Source organism: Ranitomeya variabilis, chromosome 7 (genome assembly GCF_051348905.1).
Source record: "Ranitomeya variabilis isolate aRanVar5 chromosome 7, aRanVar5.hap1, whole genome shotgun sequence".
Taxonomy (NCBI): domain Eukaryota; kingdom Metazoa; phylum Chordata; class Amphibia; order Anura; family Dendrobatidae; genus Ranitomeya; species Ranitomeya variabilis.
In genome coordinates this window covers 32,800,201-32,822,700 of record NC_135238.1, presented here as the reverse complement: position 1 = coordinate 32,822,700, position 22,500 = coordinate 32,800,201, and the positions used below count along the sequence as shown (strand labels likewise).

Below are 22,500 nucleotides of genomic sequence, written 5' to 3'. Positions count from 1 at the left end.
TTCACACTAGCGTTTTTTGGCATCCGTCGCAATGCGTCGTTTTGGCGAAAAAACGCATCCCGCAAAAGTGCTTGCAGGATGCATTTTTTCTCCATTGACTTGCATTAGCGACGCATTGCGACGGATTGCCACACGTCGCATCCGTCGTGCGACGGATGCGTCGTGTTGTGGCGGACCGTCGGCACAAAAAAATGCTACATGTAAAGTTTTTTGTGCTGACGGTCCGCCATTTCCGACCGCGCATGCGCGGCCGGAACTCCGCCCCCACCTCCCCGCACCTCACAATGGGGCAGCGGATGCGTGGAAAAACAGCATCCGCTGCCCCCGTTGTGCAGCGCAAACAACGCTAGCGTCGGTACGTCGGCCCGACGCACTGCGATGGGCCGAGTACGACGCTAGTGTGAAAGTAGCCTTAGATGCGCCAATTCTGGCGCTTTTCCCGGGCTCGTGCCACTTGTGGCAAGTGGGGTTGATATTTGTGAGGTTGATGTCACCTTTGTATCCAGTGACATCAAGCCCACAGTTATATTCACCTAACGCCCATTCCATTGAAGCCATCGCCTCCTGTAAAAAAACCAAAATAATAAATAACAAAAATACTCACCTAACGCCCAATTACACTGAAGCCAACATCTCTTGTAAAAAATCAAAAATAAAAAACAACCATATCCCTCACCTGTCTTATGTTCTGACCCACACTGTAATCCATGTCTGGGGATAAACAGTTTTCAAGCTGGACAGTGCCAAGATGTGACCGTCCAGGCTGAGAACCACTGAAGAATGAGCTGCTGCGAGCTCAGTGTCAGTGACTAGCGGTGACATCATCGAGGTTACCGCCGGTTACTGAGACTGTGTTCCTAGCCAGGCCAATGAACTGCGATGACCTCGGTGCTTTCACCACTCGCACAGTGAGAAAAAGTCTCGCGGTGAACTCACCGCTGCACTGTGAGACTTTTTCTCATTGTGGTGGCGGTGATCACTGTAGTTCAGGGGCCCACTCGCTGCAGCTCGTTCTTTCTCAGCATGAACAGTCGCACGATGCTGAAGAGTACATGTCACACAAATGGATTACGACGTGGAACACTATTGATTCCAGCCATCCCTCCATCCAGCCACCCCTCCATTCATCCCTTATCCGTCCCTCATTTATCTATCCCTCATTCATCCATCCCTCATTCATCCATGGCCCCTTACCAGCCTGAGAATACCAGCCCCCAGTTGGTCTTCTTTAGTTTGGCTGGTTGTCAAAACTGGGGGGGACCTCCACGCCTGTATTTTAAAGTGTTTATTCTTGCTAACCAACCCAGCCCCCAGCTGTCAGTTTTGCCTGGCTGGTTATCAAAAATACACGGGAACCATTCCATTTTTTTTTTATTATTTATTTAGAGCGCATGCGCCAACTGATGAATACTCCCATCTTCCTCTGCCTGCTCTCGCTGTTATTAGGGGCAGCAGGCGTCGGATGGTGGGAGTAGTAGTCCCATTAGCCGATGCCAGTGACCAGAGGTTCACAGGTGTGGGCACACGTTGTCATTTGACAGCATGGGAACAGTGGCTCTCTGACCAGCGGTAATGATTTTACCTATTTCACATGACAGCGCAAAAAACACCAGGTGTTCAAGGGGTTGAACCCGAACAGTAACATGGACTTCCTGGTGAAGTCCGTGTTCGATGTTTGTGCCCAAACAATAGATGTTCGGTACGGACGCCGGACATTACTGTTCGGATTCGCCCATTTCTAGTCAGTGCTTAAAATATTCTATGAAGGGAAAGGAGCTGGAGACAGACATATCCATTCTGTAAACAGTTACAGTTCTCCATAGAACTTTATGAGCACCAACTGCCATCTGGTATCTCGGTAATGGGAGAAATCTGTATTCATGGAAGACACATTTAATGCATGAATTGAGAATTTTGAGAATGAAAGAAGCGGATGTCTCTAATACAATATATTACAAAGTTTCTTATTTTCATGTGTACTAATAATTTATGGAATAAAATGTAGTAAACGATGGTTACGATTTACGGTCGCTGTCTGGCACAGTCTTTGTCACATGGGAAGGCTTTGCTCTTTTTCCTTGAAGCTTCTCTCTCACAGTTGCGGAGCCAGCAGCTAGTAGTCAGACAGTATGACTTTTCGGCTGGACACATGACACTTCTTCCTCCACCATGGTCTCATTATTTCTGATCTTCTGAACTCCCTTTCGATCATCGCTGCTCAGCTCTGTAGGCTTTCTGCAGCCCCCCACAGCTGCCGGCCTGTGCTGTATAACAGACCTCGGGGCGATTGTCATAGTCCTGCTCTCTGGGAGCTTCTGCTTTTTCGCTTTTCCGTTTCGCCCTGCTATTTACTACCTCCCTGGTGACCCCCATCGGATTCTGCCCAAACTCCCGGTGGTGCCAATCCCAGTTCTTTTTATATCCACTTCCCCTGCGGCAGCGTCCCCATGCTTCTTCACCTCCGACCCGGCATCCTTAGCAATGCTCCATACACACTTATGTCTGGATTATATTCTTCTAGAAAATCAGAAGTCATTTATTTATCAGCAAAAATAAAATTCTTTTGTTTCTTGTAATGCAGGAAATGCATCTTACTTTAGTTGTAAGGCGTCCGGCACTGATTTTTCTTCAAAGGTTCATTATTTGAAAGATCAAGAGACTCTGCCTTCTCATTCATTATTTTCCATGTAACGTGCTTACAATTCAGATGGGTTCCTGTAATTATTGTCCCGTGGCAAAATAAATCATTTCCTTTGTCACATCTGCCGTAGGGAAGTAAATGTCCTATTATGACATTTGGTGAATCAGGATACCATCAATTTTTATCAAGTCATGCTGATTGCAAATACAATCTGGAGCGCTGTGGGCTATTGTGGCCTTACCCAAAGATGGATCTCCTCTCCAGACGCAGATTATTATAGCTACTTCCGGAGTTCCTCTGAGATTAATTACATTTTTTTTACTTTAGCCGCTCCACCCAACATCTATCTATACAAACATGGGACATTTGAGGCCTGCCTGCTATGTAAATGGTCAGGACAGGCTGGGAGCAGTAGCTTTGCAAGTTGGAGACAATACAGCGTTATGGAGACCAGTGTTTATGTCTCTGCCAAAAATAATGACTCCCATACAACATTAGATGAATGTCGTCCAAAAATACTGATTTCGACGGGACTGGCTAGCCAACTAATGTGTATGGGGGGTCTCCCAACTCTCTCCCAACAGATGATGTAGAAGGAGAGAAGATTTGGCCAGTTAGAACTTCAATGGCAGATTGTGTTCTTTTCAGGGTGCATAAGTCGCTGCCAGAAAACACTGGCAGAGGCTTTCTCCTCTCTCAAAATCAGGAGAGCTAGGTATGATTATTTAGTGGTCAGTTATTTGGCTTTAAGAATCTGACCATAGAGATCTATTCACATAGACTGGAGCTCAGTGGTCCGTCCAGAGAATGTGATCATGAATTCCATCATCAACCTATCAATCTATACAGAACACGTACACTTCAATTTTTTTATTTTTTTTTTGTTAGCCCTGCACATATTATCAATAAAAATACATACAATGTTAGTCTAAAGTTGATTGCATTTGCCAATTTTGGCAGGACCAGTCATCCATCTAAAGTGTATAGGAACAGCTGACATTTCTTTGGCCTGTGTCATTAAAAAAAAAAAAAAAAAAAAAGGATTAGGCATGTTGAATTTCAATATACCCAATCTTTTGTTATCAAGGGAGATAACAAGAGGCTTACTCCTTTCTCCCCAAATGTACACGTGACCAAACCCAGCAAGTATTGGGAGGTTAGGGGGGTACTGATTGCTGAATGGGCACTTGGTCAGATGCTATTGAATGTGTGTGGCAACCTGAGTATAGATATTTGTGAATACAAGAAAATTTATAAATAACAGACCTGTCATTATAAATAAATGCCAAAATACCTTTAGGCTATGTTCACACTGGGCGTTTTTTCTGAATTTTTTAATGCAAATTTTCAGCTGTGTATACATTTTAGACCATGAAATCGAGTTCAAAACACATTCAACAATGTCTACAACCAAAAACCTCCCACCATAATGGACAGACTACAGAATGTATTGTTTTAAAAAAATATACTTTATTTATATCACAAGTTAAAAATTATTATTATTACACAAAATTGTTGTAATGATGCCTCCTATCTAAAACAGATCAGATGTGGTTCCGAAATGGCGAGTGCATACATTATATGACAAGTAGCAATTATGCCTCAGGTTATGTTCCTGATAATACCACCATTGGAATCATGGGTAATATCCAGGACAAAGTGACCTACAGAGGAACCCAAGTAAAGTGCTTAAGTGCATATAATCATTACCATCTGTGTAGACATAATAGCGTGATTATCCAAACATGATTACCTCAATGGGACCACACAAGACCTGCCTTCAACCCCAACACACGTTTCGATAAGTTCTTCTTCTGGGGGCGTGACGGCGGATGGTCTCCTGAGGGATCTTCTCCCAGACCTGGACTAAAGCATCTGCCAACTCCTGAACGTTCTGTGGTGCAACGTGACGTTGGTGGATGGTGTGAGACATGATGTCCCAGATGTGCTCAATCGGATTCAGGTCTGGGGAACGGGCGGGCCAGTCCATAGCTTCACTGCCTTCATCTTGCAGGAACTGCTGACACTCTCCAGCCACATGAGGTCTGGCATTGTCCTGCATTAGGAGGAACCCAGGGCCAACCGCACCAGCATATGGTCTCACAAGGGGTCTGAGGATCTCATCTCGGTACCTAATGGCAGTCAGGCTACCTCTGGTGAGCACATGGAGGGCTGTGCGGCCCTCCAAAGAAATGCCACCCCACACCATTACTGACCCACTGCCAAACCGGTCATGCTGAAGGATGTTGCAGGCAGCAGATCGCTCTCCACGGTGTCTCCAGACTCTGTCACGTCTGTCACACGTGCTCAGTGTGAACCTGCTTTCAACTGTGAAGAGCACAGGGTGCCAGTGGCGAATTTGCCAATCCTGGTGTTCTGTGACAAATGCCAAGCATCCTGCATGGTGTTGGGCTGTGAGCACAACCCCCATCTGTGGACGTCGGGCACTCAGACCATCCTCATGGGAGTCGGATTCTAACCGTTTGTTCAGACACAGGCACATTTGTGGCCTGCTGGAGGTCATTTTGCAGGGCTCTGGCAGTGCTCCTCCTTGCACAATGGCTGAGGTAGTAGTCCTGCTGCTGGTTTGTTGCCCAGCCCTCCTACGGCCCCCTCCATGTCTCCTGGTGTACTGGCCTGTCACCTGGTAGCGCCTCTGGACACTATGCTGACAGACACAGCAAATTTTTTGCCACAGCTCGCAATGATGTGCCATCCTGGATGAGCTGCACTACCTGAGCCACTTGTGTGGGTTGTAGAGTCTGTCTCATGCTACCACGAGTGTGAAAGCACAACCAACATTCAAAAGTGACCAAAACATCAGCCAGAAAGCATTGGTACTGAGATGTGGTCTGTGGTCCCCACCTGCAGAACCACTCCTTTATTGAGTGTGTCTTGATAATTGCAAATAATTTCATGGTGGATAGCAGTGTGAGCAGCCTCTTCTTACCTCAGCATCCCTGGTATCTCCAGTATTAGATCAGATAGGGGTGACAGCAGTGTGAGCAGCCTCTTACCTCCGCACCCCTGGTATTTCCAGTATTAGATCAGATAGACATGGTGGACAGCAGTGTGTGAGCAGCCTCTTCTTACCTCATCGCTCCTTGTGTCTCCAGTAGTAGATCAGATAGACAGGGTGGACAGCAGTGTGAGCAGCCTCTTCTTACCTCAGCTCTCCTGGTATCTCCAGTATTAGATCTGATAGACAGGGTGGACAGCAGTGTGAGTAGCCTCTTCTTACCTCAGCAGCCCTGATATCTCCAGTGTTGGATCAGATAGACATGGTGGACAGCAGTGTGAGCAGCATCTTCTTACCTCAGCTCCCTTGGTATCTCCAGTATTAGATCAGATGTACAGGATGGGCAGCAGTGTGAGGAGCCTCTTCTTACCTCAGCACCCCTGGTATCTCCAGTATTAGATCAGATAGACATGGTGGACAGCAGTGTGAGGAGCCTCTTCTTACCTCAGCACCCCTGGTATCTCCAGTATTAGATCAGATAGACAGGGTGGACACCAGTGTGAGCAGCCTCTTCTTACCTCAGCACCCCTGGTACCTGCAGTATTAGATCAGATAGACATGGTGGACAGCAGTGTGAGCAGCCTCATCTTACCTCAGCACCCCTGGTATCTCCAGTATTAGATTAGGTGGACAGCAGTGTGAGCAGCCTCTTCTTACCTCAGCACTCCTGGTATCTCCAGTATTAGATTAGGTGTACAGGGTGGACAGCAGTGTGAGCAGCCTCTTCTCACCTCAGCTCTCTTGTTATCTCCAGTAGTAGATCAGATAGACAGGGTGGATAGTTGTAGTTTTGAATTACACCATTTATTTTACCATACCATATAACCTAACTCGAAGTGAGATTATGGTGAAAAAAATGCAATTACGGTATGCCTTGGATTTCTTTTATTTTGGTTTTACAACTTTCATTGTGCAGTAAAAAAAAAAAAAAAAAGTGTCTCCATTTTCTAAGACTTCTAAGCTTTTTCATCAATAGACCTGAATTAAGGCTTTTTTGCACACTGCTGCCATTTGGGGGAGTATAAACATTATTTTGAATGTTTTTTTTTTTTATTGAATCTTTTTTAGCAAGTTTAGTGACTGAAAAAATGGAGAAAGTGGATTTTCAATTTTTTAACTCATGGATTAATATTTTTTTTTATATTTTGGACTTTTATGGACACGATGAAATCTGTTTTTTTATTTTTACACTTTTTTTTTCAAAATTTTTTTTTTACTTTATTTGGTCCCCTTAGAGTGCTTTCACATTGCGTTCTGTGTTCCCGTTGGGGCATACGTTCAAAAATCCCCCTCAAAACGTCCAGATGCATGCGTCAATGGGGCCAATAGACTGCAATGGTGGTGGCAGAGTCAACTTGCCCTCTGCCATGCGCTTTTTTCGGCAGTGTATGCCTACTGTAGGCATACACTCCCCCCCAAAAAGTGTTCGGCAAAGCTCACGTTCGCTCTGCCGTCACCATTGCAGTCTATTGGCCCCCGTCGGCACATGGGGACACAGAACACAATGTAAAAGCACCCTTAGGGGACTAGAATCTGTGATCGTTTGATTACTTATACTATTTACTCCATTTTACAATATTGCAATATATAATTTAAATTATGGCTTCCTATGAAGCTCAGCTTGTGGCTGGGCTTCAGGAGGGTACCAAGGTGGCTCCCGTGGGAGCTTTCAGCTGGCCTCTGCTCGTTATGGTGCGGGCTCAGCTTCTGAGCCTGCTGCATTGACTCCACGCTTGATCTGTGCATGTTACATGCTGTTAAGAGGAAGTGGAAGGAAAAATAGCTCAAGTGCTACTTTAAGATCTCCCTGTAATAAGTGAAGTTCAATTGCCATCATCACCTCATGTCTCTTCTTGTTCTCTACAAACCGGCGAGCAAGTAGATTTACATATTTAATAAAGCCAGATTGCTTCATTTTAGTTCCCACTGACACGAATCGATGCACAATATTTAATAACATTTAATTAACCACGACTCCTCTCCAGACTATTGTACTGTTTTAGCGCCGTGGACTAGGCGGCCGTTGCCATTTACCACCCGCCCTGGCACTCATTGCCTGTTGTCTCGTACTGTCTGTCACCGAATGCTGACAGGCGTCACAAGAGGGTCTTTTTTTTTGTCTCATTATGATATTGTTATAATTGCTGCAATTACCTGCAGACTTGTTTTTCCAACTTAAAAATGGAAATTCTCCCCAGTCTGCAGGCTGCTGACAAGCTGGGAATAATCAACGCAAAGGCCACGCAAATCAAAAACACACACAAAAAAAGTGAGTTTTACATATTTATCATCTTTGTCTCTTTTAATGGATCTGGGGAAAGACGTGCAGTCGTGATGTGGGTGGATTTAATCAATATGCGATGCATGAAATTGATGTAAATGACATTGTGATCCAATGTGCACATATAGGTCATCCATGCAAACCAGTGATCTACCACAAGCCAGTGGTCTCCAGCCAGGCTGTGACCCCAAAATGGGCCCCAAAAGTGTAGCAGAAGGCAACCCTATACGAGTACTCAGCCATGGTGTTGCTACAAAATAAAAAGAAATATGTCTCAGTATATGCTTCTTTTCCTTTATTATTAAAGGGAACCTGGCTCCATCCATTCTCCCATTGATGTGGTGAAGTAGTCCTGTGCCCTTAGCAGAGAAAGTATTCAGACCCCTTTACATTTTTCACTCTTTGTTTCATTGCAGCCATTTGGTAAATTCAAAAAAGTTCATTTTTTTCTCATTAATGTACACTGCACCCCATCTTGCCTGAAAAAAACAGAAATGTAGTAATTTTTGCAAATTTATTAAAAAAAAAATTAAATATCACATGGTCATAAGTATTCTGACCCTTTGCTCGGTATTGAGTAGAAGCACCTTTTGAGCTAGTACAGCCATGAGTCTTCTTGGGAATGATGCAACAAGTTTTTCACACCTGGGTTTGGGGATCCTCTGCCATTCTTAGGCTACTTTCACACATCAGGTTTTTGCCATCAGGCACAATCCGGCTACTTTTGAAAAAAACGGATCCGTCGCAGATTGTGAAAAACTGATGCGACGGATCCGTTTTTTCGACGGATTCGACTAACTGATCCAGCTAATTAGATCCCCAAAAAATTGGAGCATGGTCAGTTAAAAAAAACAGAATCCGGGCTCCGGAATCCGTCATTTGATGGATCTGGTGCCTTCCGGCCTCCATAGGCTTCCATTGTAGCAAAAAGCCGGAAGCGTTTTTCGCCGCAGACAAAAAAGTTACTGTTTACGTTTTTTCCAGACTCCGGAAAACAAATTTTTGCCTGATCTGGCGAAAAATGGACGAAACGTATGGCCATCCGGCACTAATACATGTCTATGAGAAAAAAACGGATCCGGCTGCATCTTTTCGCTGGATCCATTTTTTTTTTTAAATTAGCCGGATTGAGCCTGACAGCGAAAACCTGATGTGTGAAAGTAGCCTTACTTGTATGATATGTGTATACCTTTTCTATTTGCATTGTATATACATATATCTGTATGCATGTACTCAATTTATACATATGTCTTTATTGTGCTCTGTGTATATGGAAGGCCCGCTAGGGCCTAGGGGATACTCTGTACCGGGTCCGGTGATCGTTAAAGGGGTAGTCAAAGTGGCAGTGACCCGGTCCGTGGCCCTGGGCGTCCCAGTTAAAGGGAAAGTCTTTAAAGGGGTTGTTTTGAATAAAGAATGTTTGTGACGCCACCTCTGGTATTCGGTCAGGGATGACAGACGCTGCTTAAAGGGGTCCACTGGGAATGATGGCACTGCAGCAGGGATGGTACGGCTTCCCACAGGTGAAGCTTGATCCCCAGGGCTTCCGGTGTAGTGGGTAAAGATGACAGACGGTGTAGTGCCAGAAAGAATGAGGACACAAGGTTGCAGTCTCTTTACCTTTTTCTAGTGGTATACAGCCGCAGTCCAGGGTACAGGTCACAGGTGATGGTGAGGTCTGGGCAGCCTGGAAACTATTAGGAATCCCCTTAGCCAGGTGGGATTGGGAGCCTTCCTTGTTGCGCTGTAATATGCGTCCCTTGCTGCCTTAGGCTTCTCACAAGGTTCTCTCTCCCTCTTTCTCTGTCCTAGGACCGTACACGCATGGCAGGCAGCATGAGCCTTTTTACCGGTGTCCCGACTTGCGGTGACTCCGGGCTCTGTGTGCTGCTGTGCCTTTGGGTGTAGTTGTGGACAAGCAACTTTTTATCTCCTGCCTTCCGGTTTCTGCTGTGGGGCATACAGTCCCATGCAGCCTTGGACTCCTGATGTTCGGTTCCTGTGCTTCAGCGTGGAGGGAGCCCAGTCGCATCTCCCCTCCAGCTCCTCACTTCTCCTTTGCTCCTTCTTACTTCACAGTCTCTACAGACTAATCTAACTCCTCCTCCAAGCCAGAACATATATAGGGAAGTTCCCCTGAAACCGGGTCTAGAGCTCCCCCTTCTGGCCTGGAGTCAGAACATGTTGCATGTAAAAAGGATCCTCCTCGCTTCCAGGCATGGCATCACCCTCCCCGAGAGGAAGGCAATACCACTGTGGTACCCGAACCTCTGGGGTGCCACATATACATTTATGTCTGTATGTATGTGCTCTTTGTATACATGTCTGTATGAATGTATCCTGTGTACACATGTATGCATGTCCTCTGTGTATTCATATATGAACTCTGTGTATACATATGTTTCTCTATGTATGCACTGTAATATGTCTATGTGTTCTGTGTATACCTTTTGTCTGTATGTATGTGCTCTGTTTATACATATGTATGTGGGATCCTGTGAGGAATCTAAGGTGTAACACATTTTGGTTTAACACGTGATTCTTTACTTCTTGTTTCCATTTTTGCTCCTTTGTGGTTTTGCTGCCTTCAGTCTGAATCTACAATGTCCACATTCAATAGGAATAAGGAGAACCATTGCTTGAAAAGATGTGTCCAAACGTTTGACTGGTCCTGTATATTAGTAATTTCTAGGATATATAAAATTTCAGATTAATTTTATACCATTATCCCTGATTTCTTGGGCTAGTATTCCTGTTGTACAGGTGAACAGACTATACACAGTCCGACAACCGTTTCGCCGACCCAAGCATTAGAGTTCTTGTCCAAATTCATAAGAAAAGGTAAAAAACCCCCCACTTTTTGGATTCTTGTACTACAGTTGCTTCTTACATATCAAGTCTAGACAACATGACTCTCCCTCCTCTTCGAGGATCTCCCTGTCTGATAAGGCCGAGAACCCTGATGTCTTTGATTGGCAGCCTGGGAAGCGACAAAGACCCAAACTCACTTAATCTCTCATTTTCTTGTTTTCTCCTTCTTCCTCTTCACTTTAAAAGAAAGCCAGTGACGGAAACGCTGTATCTGGGAAGGCTGATAAAAGTTCCCCAGATAACATCTCTCTTCTGGGTTGATTTAATAAACCTGCCGCTCTATTTTGTCAAATTCCCTTTCGTTTGCTCTGCCAAAGTGAATGGAAATAAAACGATTGGAGGGAGGCGTAGGATGAGGGGCGCGGGGAGAGGTACGAGGCACTCGTTGGGATAACAATGACTCGATTTAAATGTCAGAAGTGTTTTAACTTGACGCTGATAAACATAAGCCTGTCTCCGGCCTAATGCTGACAAGCTGCCGTTTGTTTTTTTTACATACCGCCTTTACACTTGGATGCATGGCCTACGGTATTTTTGTTGTTTTTATGCAGTCGAGTTGCCGTAAACACAGCCATGCTTATCTCTGGATAATTATATGTGCCATTGGCTAGTTAGCGGCTGCAAGGTGATGTTGAGAAGGATTAGCTTTTCGGCGAAACAATCGTTAAGTACGACGACTCATTAAACTGTTTGATGCACAAAATTGCTGCTAATGACTGATTTGAGGGGATTACTGCCGTTGTAAACCATAATTAACAGTTTATAACAGTAGCTTGTGTTTTTTAATTATGCTTTGGGGAAGGAAGAAGCATGATATTTCCCAGCACAGTGGGTTTTCTCTCGTGCTGCTCGGGAAGGCTCGGAGCTAGTTACCCTGGTTAATCTGTAAAGGTAAACAGGAAAGGCAGGTTTTATGTGGGTAAATATCAAAAATTGTCCTACTGAGGGGCTTTTGAAACGATATCAAGAGCTTTGAACATTTGCATGTCGAGAACTCTTAGATGAGATTTCCAAAAAAAAAAAAAACTATTAAAAAACATCAGGGTTAATTGGTTTTCTATGGGTTTGATCATATTGTGTGTGAGACTGGAATTAGATTGTTAGCTGTATGAGTGTATAAAAAATAAAATTTGCTTTTCATCCAGAAAAACAGACTATTTTTCATTTATATTGTCACCCGTACAGTTTTCTATTCTGAAAATTGCAGTGTATCCGTAAAATGTTAATGCAATGTGGGTGATCCATATAGGATCCAATTTTTTTTCTGCACTGTCTTGCATGGGTGATGTCTCATCCGAAATGTGGAAGAGACTAATGCCTGTTTGATTTTTTTTTTTTTTTTTACACAGACAAAAATTGAATCGGAACAGCCCTACGGAATAACATTGGTCTGAGTGGTGACCGTGTGAGATCAGTTTTTTGCGAGCATTTACGATCTGTGTATAGGTCTGCTGAATATGTTTGTATTATATGTAAATGGATATTCTGATCTAAACACTTCGTAGATGATCATTTAAGGGACTCTGCCATCACAGAATGACTGTTCAATCCAAGGCCAGGCTCTCGGTGCTCCCTTAGTGTGGCCAAACAGTTCAGTGCACCTTCCCACCTACTTGTTTTCCAAGCATCTCCACCCTTTTCCTACTCTTTAAAGCCAGAGTTCTGAATCAAAGAAGAGGATGGTTAAGATAGATGGGAGAAGATACAGATTAGATATTAGAAAAAAACTTTTTGACAGTGAGGGTGATCAAAGAGTGGAACAGGCTGCCACGAGAGGTGGTGAGTTCTCCTTCAATGGAAGTCTTCAAACAGAGGCTGGACAGACATCTGTCTGAGATGGTTTAGCAAACCAGGGCATAGAGCAACACTCGGCTCTCGTTGTATTTTCAAAGCCTTAATAGGCTTTGAATGGAGTGGCAACGTTCATTCACACCCTGCCTATCCATTCAGGTCCTCCTGGCCATTGTGTTTTGACCAGGAGAGATTAAAGAACACAAATTCCCTATTTTGGTGATTGGTGAGGTCCCAGAGGTGGGAACCAGAGTGATCTCTTAGACATGTAATGAGGTTGCATGTAATGTAGAATAGGCTTCCCCTTTAATTTAATCCTAATAGTGTATGTAATGCTAATATATGGAGATAATTGATGTTCACATTCATTATTGACTGTCCCTGATGGGGCTCATAATCTAATTTCCTAGTCACCTACTTATTAAACCTAGTGGAGGTTTTATAACCCTATTCTACATCCATAGACATTGATATGCCTTTGGGCCCCACTTTGCAGCTGTAACAGTTCCCAGGGAATTTTTGCACTTTCACCCAGAAGAACATTGGTGGGGTCAGGCCCTGATGTTGGCGGAGAGGCCGAACTCACATTCTCCATTCTAGTTCATCCCAAAGATGTTGGATGTGGTTGAGGCCCAGTCTTGTTCTTTCACGCCAAACTTCCCCAACCATAGCTTTATGGACCTTGTGTGCTGGGCACAGTCACCGGGAACAGTAAAGGGCCTTCCACAAACTTCCCAAAACTTGCTCGCAGTGCACAATTTTAGGGATAATGGTAATACCAGAGGAGGTCTGGACTCTGCAGTTACGGAATCGGCAGAGTGCTGGTAACTTTTCTGCTCCGCCGCACTTGGTGACTCCTCTTCGTAACTTTACTTCGTGGCCGAGTTGCTGCTGTTCCTTCCACTTCTCAATAATATCACTCACAGATGATGGTGGAATAAATAGGAGGTAGACGTGTGTGAAGAAAACTGGTTCCTCCCACATCACCAATCCGTGACGTAACTACACAGGCACAGCTCTCTGGTGCCCCCTTTGTCTCTCAGGTCAATAAGGGAACTGCACCTAGAGCAAATGGCCGCCGGGGAGACTGCCCTGTTAACCACGCTGGGTATTCTAAGATTTGCAATCAGAATAAAAGGATCAGCCCAAAATTAATTTATAGTTTAATTGCCTTAAGGGCACACTAGATAATTACAAGAAATATACAGTAAAAATATACCAAGAATTACTGTCAGAGTAAAATATAACAATAATAGTACAAGGCTTAGAGGTATAAATCTGGAGGTCAATTTACCAGGTTGAAGGTCGCTTGTGGAGGCCGGGGAGCTCTGCGTTCCACAGGTACAAGACTTCTAGTTGCCGGGCAGCCCCCAAAAAGCATGTGCTTGCTCCCCTCTGGCTGGCATATGCCCTGTTCCTTATTTCATCATCATCTTCTTCTGTTGTCTGACTCTCCATATGTGCTCAGCTCTTAATCCTTGTGTGTCCCACCCCCCTGTACCTGGGTGGGCTAACAGTCTCCACCCTTCAGCTTCCCTGCAGAATCTATTCCCAATATCTAATAAATGGAATAACTTCTCTCAGGATGATCGGATCAGTACACTGGCGGTACCAGAGCATGTGGTTTGTTCTGCCTGTCGTACAGGGATCAAACCTGGACCCATTCGATCGCTGTGGGAGGCTGATCTCTATATCTCTGGTTCCAGAACTCACTGACTCAGGAGTTGCACTGTCAGATGCGCAATTTCTACAGGGCTATGAGGATATTTTTATGAGCCTGTACCTCGGACGATGTGTCCATAATTCATAATTTCATGTTGTAGACGGTCCGGCTGGGAAGACAATAGACGTGTCCTCCTGTAGCCATCTGACATGTATGCTTTAATTGAGCCCCCAGGCACCTCCATGCCCCCTGCTGGCGTGGCTTCCTCATTCAAGCTTCGAAGTGCCATCTGCCTGCTACACTGGTCTGTCCATTACCATACTAAAGGGTCATCATTCAAGTAGGGAAAAGGTGGGGGCCAGCAGTGCTCATGTCCCTGCAGACATGTGACCAGATGAATTCTTATATGAGACTAAATGGAGTCAGGCCAATCTCTGATAGGAGGACAGCATTATGCCCCATATCCAAGATGGCGGCTGCTCCCTATTCACACCTCCCTGCTTTAGAGGGCGCTAGGGGGTATCACATTCCTGTGTTCCCCCATGTGCCCTTCCGCACCTTCTTGCGAGGACAACCCATCAGCGTTACCATGGTCTCTGCGTCTTCGGTGGCGAAAGGTGAATTGATACTGCTGGAGAGCGAGGCTCCAGCGTAGCAACCTCCCATTCGTCCCAGAGAACCGTGTGTAACCAGCTGAAGGGGGTTGTGGTCTGTTTCCACAGTGAATTGGCGTCCGTACAAGTATGGATGCAGATGCTGCAGGGCCCATACAATTGCCAGACATTCCTTCTCCTTCGTGGACTAGGCCACCTCCCTCGGCAGGAGCTTCCGGCTCAGGTACAAAATGGGGTGTTCATGACCCTTATTGTCGACCTGGCTGAGGACAGCACCGTGGCCAAAGTTGCTGGCGTCGGTCTGTACTACGAACGGCCACATGAAGTCGGCTACCTGTAGTACAGGAGAGCTAGAAAGGGCGGTTTTGAGCGTCTGGAAAGCTGTCTCGCAGGCATTTGTCCAGTCGACTGCGAAGGGTAGCTTCTTCTTGGTGAGGTCCGTCAGAGGCTTGGCCAGGGTACTATAGTGTGGAACAAACCTCCTATAGTACCCGGCAGTCCCCAAGAAGGACATCACCTGCTTCTTGGTCCTGGGGAGGGCCAGGAAGTGATGGCATCCACCTTCCCAGGCTCTGGCTTCAGAGCTCCCCCACCTACCCGGTGTCCCAGGTAGTGGACCTCACTCATACCCAGCTGGCGTTTTTCTGGCTTAATGGTCAAGCCTGCTCGCTGGATCCGCCCGAGCACCTGCACCAGGTGCTCTAGGTGATCCTCCCAGGTGGGACTGAAGATGGCAGTGTCATCCAGGTATGCGGTCGCATACCCTTCCAGTCCCTCGAGCAGCGTGTTTACCATCCGCTGAAAAGTGGCAGGGGGATTCTTCATGCCGAAGGGCATCACCGTGTACTCGTACAGTCCAAATGGGGTAATAAAGGCAGAGCGTTCCCGTGCCTTAGGGGTCAGGGGAATCTGCCAATATCCCCTGTTTAGATCCATGATGTCAGGTACTTGGCTCCGGCCAGCTGATCAAGCAGGTCATCGATGCGCGGCATTGGGTACACATCGGTGACTGTCACAGCGTTGAGTCCCCGGTAGTCTACGTAGAACCGCGTAGTTCGGCCCTTTTTAGGGACGAGGACTACAGGCGAAGCCCACGCGCTATTGGACGCTTGGATCACCTCCAGCTTCAGCATCTCGTCTATCTCTTGGCGCATGTGCTGCTGCAGCTTGAGAGAGACCCGATATGCTGAACGGGAGGTGATTGCCGGTGTCCACCTCATGGACGGCTGCCTCAGTCCTTCTGGGCAGGCTGCTGAACAGCCCCCGAAAGGGGTGTAGGGTGACTCCCAGCTGAAAACATTGGTCCTCGGAGAGCTGGTGGCCAACCCCCACATCCTCGATGGATCCACCCGCCTTGGCTTGGGTGAGCAGATCCATGAGGGTTTCTACCTCACCTTCCTCGGGAAGGTTGCACACTGGGTGGGCACAAGCCTCCAGCTCATGATGTGCCTTCATCATGTTCACGTGGAAGGCCTTCCTCCTTCCACGGGCGTGGTCCAGGGTGACCAGATAGGTGACGGCATTGAGCTGCTGGTGCACGATGTATGGGCCCTCCCAGGCCGCCTGAAGCTTGTTTTGTGGTACGGGAACCAGTACCCACACCTTTTGACCCACCTGGTAGGTCCCCTCACAAGCATTCTGGTCGTACCACCGCTTCTGGTCAGCTTGGGCCTGGGCCATATTGTCATGCACCAGACGTGTCAAGGCCGTCATTCTGTCCCGGAAGCGCAAGACATGTTCAATGACCGACACTCCAGGGGTGGCCAAATCTCCTTCCCATGCTTCCTTCACCAGGGCAAGGGGCCCCCGTACACGTCGCCCATACAGGAGCTCAAAGGGGGAGAACCCCGTTGAGGCCTGTGGAACCTCCCAGTAGGCAAATAGAAGGTGTGGGAGATACCGCTCCCGGTCTCTCCCGTGGGAGTCGACCAACATCTTAAGCATCTGCTTTAAGGTGCCATTAAACCGCTCACACAGGCCATTGGTCTGTGGGTGATACGGGCTGGCTACCAGATGTTGCACCTGTATTTGCTTACAGAGAGACTCCATCAGCTGTGACATGAACTGGGTCCCTCGGTCGGTGAGCATTACCTGGGGAAACCCCACTCTGGAGAAGATCTCCAGTAAGGCAGTGGCCACTTTGTCACCCCGAATGGACAACAAAGCTACCGCCTCCGGGTACCGGGTGGCATAGTCCACTGCCGTTAATATGAAGCATTTTCCGGAGTGGCTGGGAGTGGACAGAGGTCCAATGAGATCCACAGCCACCCTCGAGAAAGGCTCTTCTATGATGGGCAGAGTTACCAGTGGCGCTTTGGGGCGCCGCCCCGCCTTCCCCACCCTCTGACAGGTGTCACACGAACGGCAGTAAGCAATTACCTCGGTCCTCATTCCAGGCCAGTAGAAATGATGCGCTAGCCTGGCCCTGGTTTTAGCGATCCCTAGTGTCCGGCCATGGGAACCTTGTGTGCTATCCGCAACAATTCCACCAGAACGGATAGGGTACCACTAACTGTCGGTCCCTGGACCACGCCTCCAGTGAACCCTGCAGGACCGTTACCCGGTACAGCCGTCCCTGGTCCCAGACCAGCCGCTCGCGGTCTGACTCCCCGGGAGGCTGTACCGCCTGCTCCTTGAGAATTTTCAGGCTAGTGTCAGCTTCCAACGCTGCATGAAATCCCTGACTCGATGTGGCAAGAATGGACGACACTGCCACATCCTCTGTCAGCTCCCCCGGGATCTGTCTCCTGGCCGCTGTCTGACTTGGCAGCCACTTGGTCGGAGAGGTGGAAGCTGTCGGACCTCTGCAAGGCTCCTTGGGCTCCGGCGCTCCCACTCCTGGTGACAGTGGCCACAACCGCTGTGCCCACGGGTAGCGCCTGCTTCCCCTCGGCTCCAGACCAAGTCGCCGGGTCAGGCAGACTTCCCTGGCCTCCTGACATCCCAGGTGTGGGAAACTCCTGCCCTGGGGTCTTACCTGGTGGCTCCTCTCCCAGGACGCCCCCTCCCCCCATGGCCTGTTCCTCTTTCTGCAGAGGCCCTAGACTCAGCAGGCTGGATTCACTTAGGGGCCCTACACTGCCCATAGCAGCCCGTCCCTCCACCTCTGAGCTCTCCCTTACAGTCTCTCCACCTGTCCTCACTGTGAGCCCTGTGTGTGGGGTGTCAGTGCATGGATTACCATCAGATTTCGCTCCCTCCTCCACTGTTGGAGGCACATTCAACACATCAACATCGGCATTCACAGTAGAGTCATGACATTTTTGGAAAGCTGAACTTGGGGGTTCAGTGGCCACATACTGAGACACTAGCCGCCCAAAATCGGTCCCAAGTAATGCATTGGCAGGAATATTTTGCGTTACTCCCACCTCCCGCATTCCCCTCCCGGCGCCCCAGTCCAAAAACACCTTTGCTACAGGCAGCGCCAGTTCCACGCCTCCAATTCTGGAGACGGAAAGGGTTTTCCCTGGTACCAAGTCTTGAGGGGACACCACCTCAGGACGTACCTGGGTTCGTTCAGCGCCTGTGTCCCGCAGTCCCATGACCGTTGAGCGGCCGATTGTGACCGGTTGATAATTGTCCATGGACCTCCCACCACCCCCTCCCACACATAAAACAGTGGACGGTTTCTGAGACATGCAGCCTTGAAGTGTCCCGGATGGTTGCAGTGATGACAACTTCTGGATTTTGTGCCCGGCCCCCTTCGGTTTCCGGTCACGGAGGAACTGCTCGAGGTCCTCTGGGCAGTTCCACAAGAACTGCTCCGTGATGAACAGTTCCTGGACCTCCTGGCGGGTGGTGAGCGCTAGACCCAAGGTCTAGTGCTCTGCAGCTCTCAGCAACGCCCGCATGTGGTCGGTCCAGGTGTCCTTTGGGCCCTGCTGCAGGCTCTGGAACTTCTTGCTGTAGGACTCCAGGGTGAGGTTGTAGTGCTGGATCAGGGCCCGCTTGATACTGTTGTAGTCCTGCTCCGCCCTGGCAGGTAAGTCCCCCAAAACTTACAGGGACTTACCCCTCAAACGGTGGGTCAGGTATCTTGCCCACTGATCTGGGGCCAGATGTGTTGGAGGCAGGTCCTTTCAAAGGCCAGCAGGAAGGAATCCAGGTCTCCATCCTTCTCAAGCAGAGGGAAGTCCTTGGCTCGGACTTTGGAAGCCTTGGACTCTGGTGGTGCTGGGGCGTCCAGCGGGAGCCTGTGTTGAGCTATCGCCAGTGGGTGGTGGCACTCCACTGCTCTCTCTGCCCGCTCCGCTGCTTCACGGCGTTCTGCACGCTCTGTCTCCGCTTCTTTCTCTGCAGCTGCCAGGAGTTTCTCATAGGCATCTTCGTTACGCACCTCGAGATGTGCCACTGCCGCTGCAATAAGGGCCGCTGATGTGGACAGGCTGGGGCGGGTAGGTGGTGGGTAGTCACCTGCAGGACTAAGCACGGGTGGCTGGCTCCTTGGTGAGTCCTGGCTGAGCTCCCCCTCGCCTTGAACGGTACCGTCCACCACCACCTCCTCATAGACCATAGCATTAGTGTCTGAGAGTAGGGGTCCCACGCACACTATTACTCTGATCCCACCACGCTGCCACCAATGTGAAGAAAACTGGTTCCTCCCACGTCACCAATCCGTGACGTAACTACACAGGCACAGCTCTCCGGCGCCCCCTTTGTCTCTCAGGTCAATAAGGGAACTGCACCTAGAGCAAATGGCTCCCGGGGAGACTGCCCTGTTACCCACGCTGGGTATTCTAAGATTCGCAATCAGAATAAAAGGATTAGCCCAAAATGAATTTATGGTTTAATTGCGTTAAGGGCGCACTAGATAATTACAAGAAATATAGAGTAAAAATATACCAAGAATTACTGTCAGAGTAAAATATAACAATAATAGTACAAGGCTTAGAGGTATAAATCTGGAGGTCAATTTACCAGGTTGAAGGTCGCTTGTGGAGGCCGGGGAGCTCTGCGTTCCACAGGTACAAGACTTCTAGTTGCCGGGCAGCCCCCAAAAAGCATGTGCTTGCTCCCCTCTGGCTGGCATATGCCCTGTTCCTTATTTCATCATCATCTTTGTATCGGCATAAGTGAGCTCTTTGCCACCAGCCATTGTCACATGTTAGTAAAGACAGATGGCATGGCGAGGGGCCAGATGTTAAACACCGGGGGCGAGGAGTCGGATATTATTATACAACAAGATTAATAAGAAAACCTGAATTCAATTATTAAGTGTTGTGTCCCAATATTGTATGTTTGTGTTGCTGTCATTTGAAGCTTTGATGGGTAAATTCTACAAAATCAAAGATAAAATAATCAATGACAACCATTTATTCATTTCACATTTAATGTGCAACCTAAAGGCAAATACGGTAAGTCACAGGTCAGGAGAAGTCAAACCATTTATTCATTTCACATTTAATGTGCAACCTAAAGGCAAATACGGTAAGTCACAGGTCAGGAGAAGTCAAAGATGATGGTCATAGTCACTGAGCCAAGAATGAGACAACAACGGGTCAAAACCACAGGAATAAAGACAAAGGAGATTATTCCAGAGGAACAATGTGGGACATATCTGAAGAACCAGGAAAAATGCCGGTGGTTTCATTTATTAGGGTCACCTGCATCAGCATAGGCTTCCATGATCCTTCCATCATTTATACAGAAGCACGTGCATATACACTTATAATTGTACGGAAACCCACAAGGCGTATGATCAATAAGGTCTAATAGTCATGCGTAAGAAATAGACCCTGGAGGTTAGTGATCTTCTTCAAGATGAACTTCAAATGGTGTTGTCTTGTTTTGTTTTTTTCTTGACTCATGATGTCAAAGCCTGGCCCCATCAGAGGAGCCTCCATTATTCTGGCTGGATGGTTTAACATATGAATATGCATCAATAGTAAGTTTTGTATACAACTTTCTAGCAATTATATATGGTAAATGAGACATTTTGTCATATCTTCTAAGATAAACATTGATTTTAATATTTGTATTTTCAGTGTGATGTTATACACTACAACATATGATTCCAAAGAAAAGATAAGATGTAGAGCTGAGAAGATGTAGCACTGCAGCCTTAGAAATAATCTTACTAAACCGTATATTCTTGTGACAACTAGAAAGAAGTCTGAAGGCACCAATGACAATACCCTGTATTTCTTCTTCGCGTTCCTGAAAACCGTAGGTAATGACCTTTCTCAACTTTACCCGATGTCCTCTCTGCCGCACTGAGCTGCATAACAATCTTTAGAAGCCTAACAATTTAGGATTTCAATTCCCGTGGCTCAATGAAGCCGTGTCCTCATTTTCCACCATGTTGATAATGTTTCGTGTGCTGCGAATGCTGATACTCCTTCCTTCCTTTCGCTGTCCTTCCGAGCCATAGGTCTGAAGAGGTTCAAAGTTACCTTGAAAATGGCATAAGACAGCAGAAACCCACAGAGAGGAGTAAAAAACAAACCTGTTTAGTCAAGAAGAACAGTCGATACAGAGCTCGTTTACATCATAGTAAGTACCCTAAATACTGGTCAATGCTATAACCAGCAAGAAACAAATGTATAAGATAGTAGGAACCAAACTGGGATCACAACTGATCGAGAAGTCCATTATGGGTCATTGAGGAATGTAAAGGGTCTAAGTTAGTTATTTTGGCGTTGTTGTAAATTGGACTGCAGAAAAACGTATTGTCTAATGTGGTAGACACCAAGTGGAATTGGATTAGTTGCATAAAAATAAAGGCAAATATGAATCTGGTATGGGTTTATCAGAATTAGAAGGCACTGTGATGAATACACAGGTTAATTCATGGTATCTTCTGACCACATTTGCATTAGAGCAATATATTACTTGGGCATATAGATGGAGGGCTTCTCAGGACCCTCTGTAGTGGAAGCTGCTTAGAAGAGTACACTAGGTCCCTTACTGGATCATTGATGTCTTACAAGAGTGTGTTTGACCCTTGAGAACACCATCGATCAATAGCAGAAAAGGCCCTCTGAAGTGCAGTAGTTCATTGTAGTCACAAGTTGGCTCTCCTATACATATCACTTTGAATGGTACTACCGCTTAGCCAGAGTAAGCAATGAAGGAGCTATGACACCATCTTCCTTGTGATCATGGCAAATCCAGTGTTTGTACCCCCAATCAATAATGCATCGATAGATCATCAGTATACAGTGTAGTCCCAGAAAACGTTTTCAATCATCTAATAGGATTGATGACCTAGTGTTGAAAGGTTTCTCCACCACCAACTAGAGTAAGGAGTCTTTCCCCTGGGGAAAAGGCTATCTATGCAAATTAGCTCTCCTCCCAAAGAAACACTATTATTCTAGAGCCTATTCATACACATTAGACTAATGTTGGCCGTAGCCACCAATATCTATGGGTTTGACCGACACTGCAATGTCTATTGTCTGACACTGTAATGTTTATGGGGACACCGGCCAAGTGATCATCAGAGATGTTGATCGGCATGTTTGATTGCAGATAGCTTTGTTCTCCCAGAGATAGCCATCAACTGAGTATGGGGGCCTTAAGTCAGTGCAAGTCTTGTTGACAAGTTGGACCTTGACTTGTAGGGCAGATATCTCCAATAGGGGCAGTGAAAATACATTTTTCCTTGTTCTGGAGAAGAGC

At 46.9% G+C, this 22,500-nt stretch overlaps 1 long non-coding RNA gene across 3 annotated transcripts in view; it reads left to right on the top strand.

Annotated features, from left to right (window-relative positions):
- LOC143785704 (uncharacterized) overlaps positions 1-22,500 on the top strand; it is an 83,532-nt gene that overhangs the window by 36,752 nt on the left and 24,280 nt on the right. Inside the window, exons 3-5 of one of the 3 annotated variants that reach the window (XR_013218056.1) lie at positions 20,698-20,764; positions 20,865-21,049; positions 21,251-21,372. This is a non-coding gene — a long non-coding RNA (uncharacterized LOC143785704). Of the gene's footprint in view, positions 1-20,697; positions 20,765-20,864; positions 21,050-21,244; positions 21,373-22,500 lie in introns of all 3 variants that reach the window. The other 2 variants (XR_013218058.1, XR_013218057.1) reach the window with 2 other exon arrangements.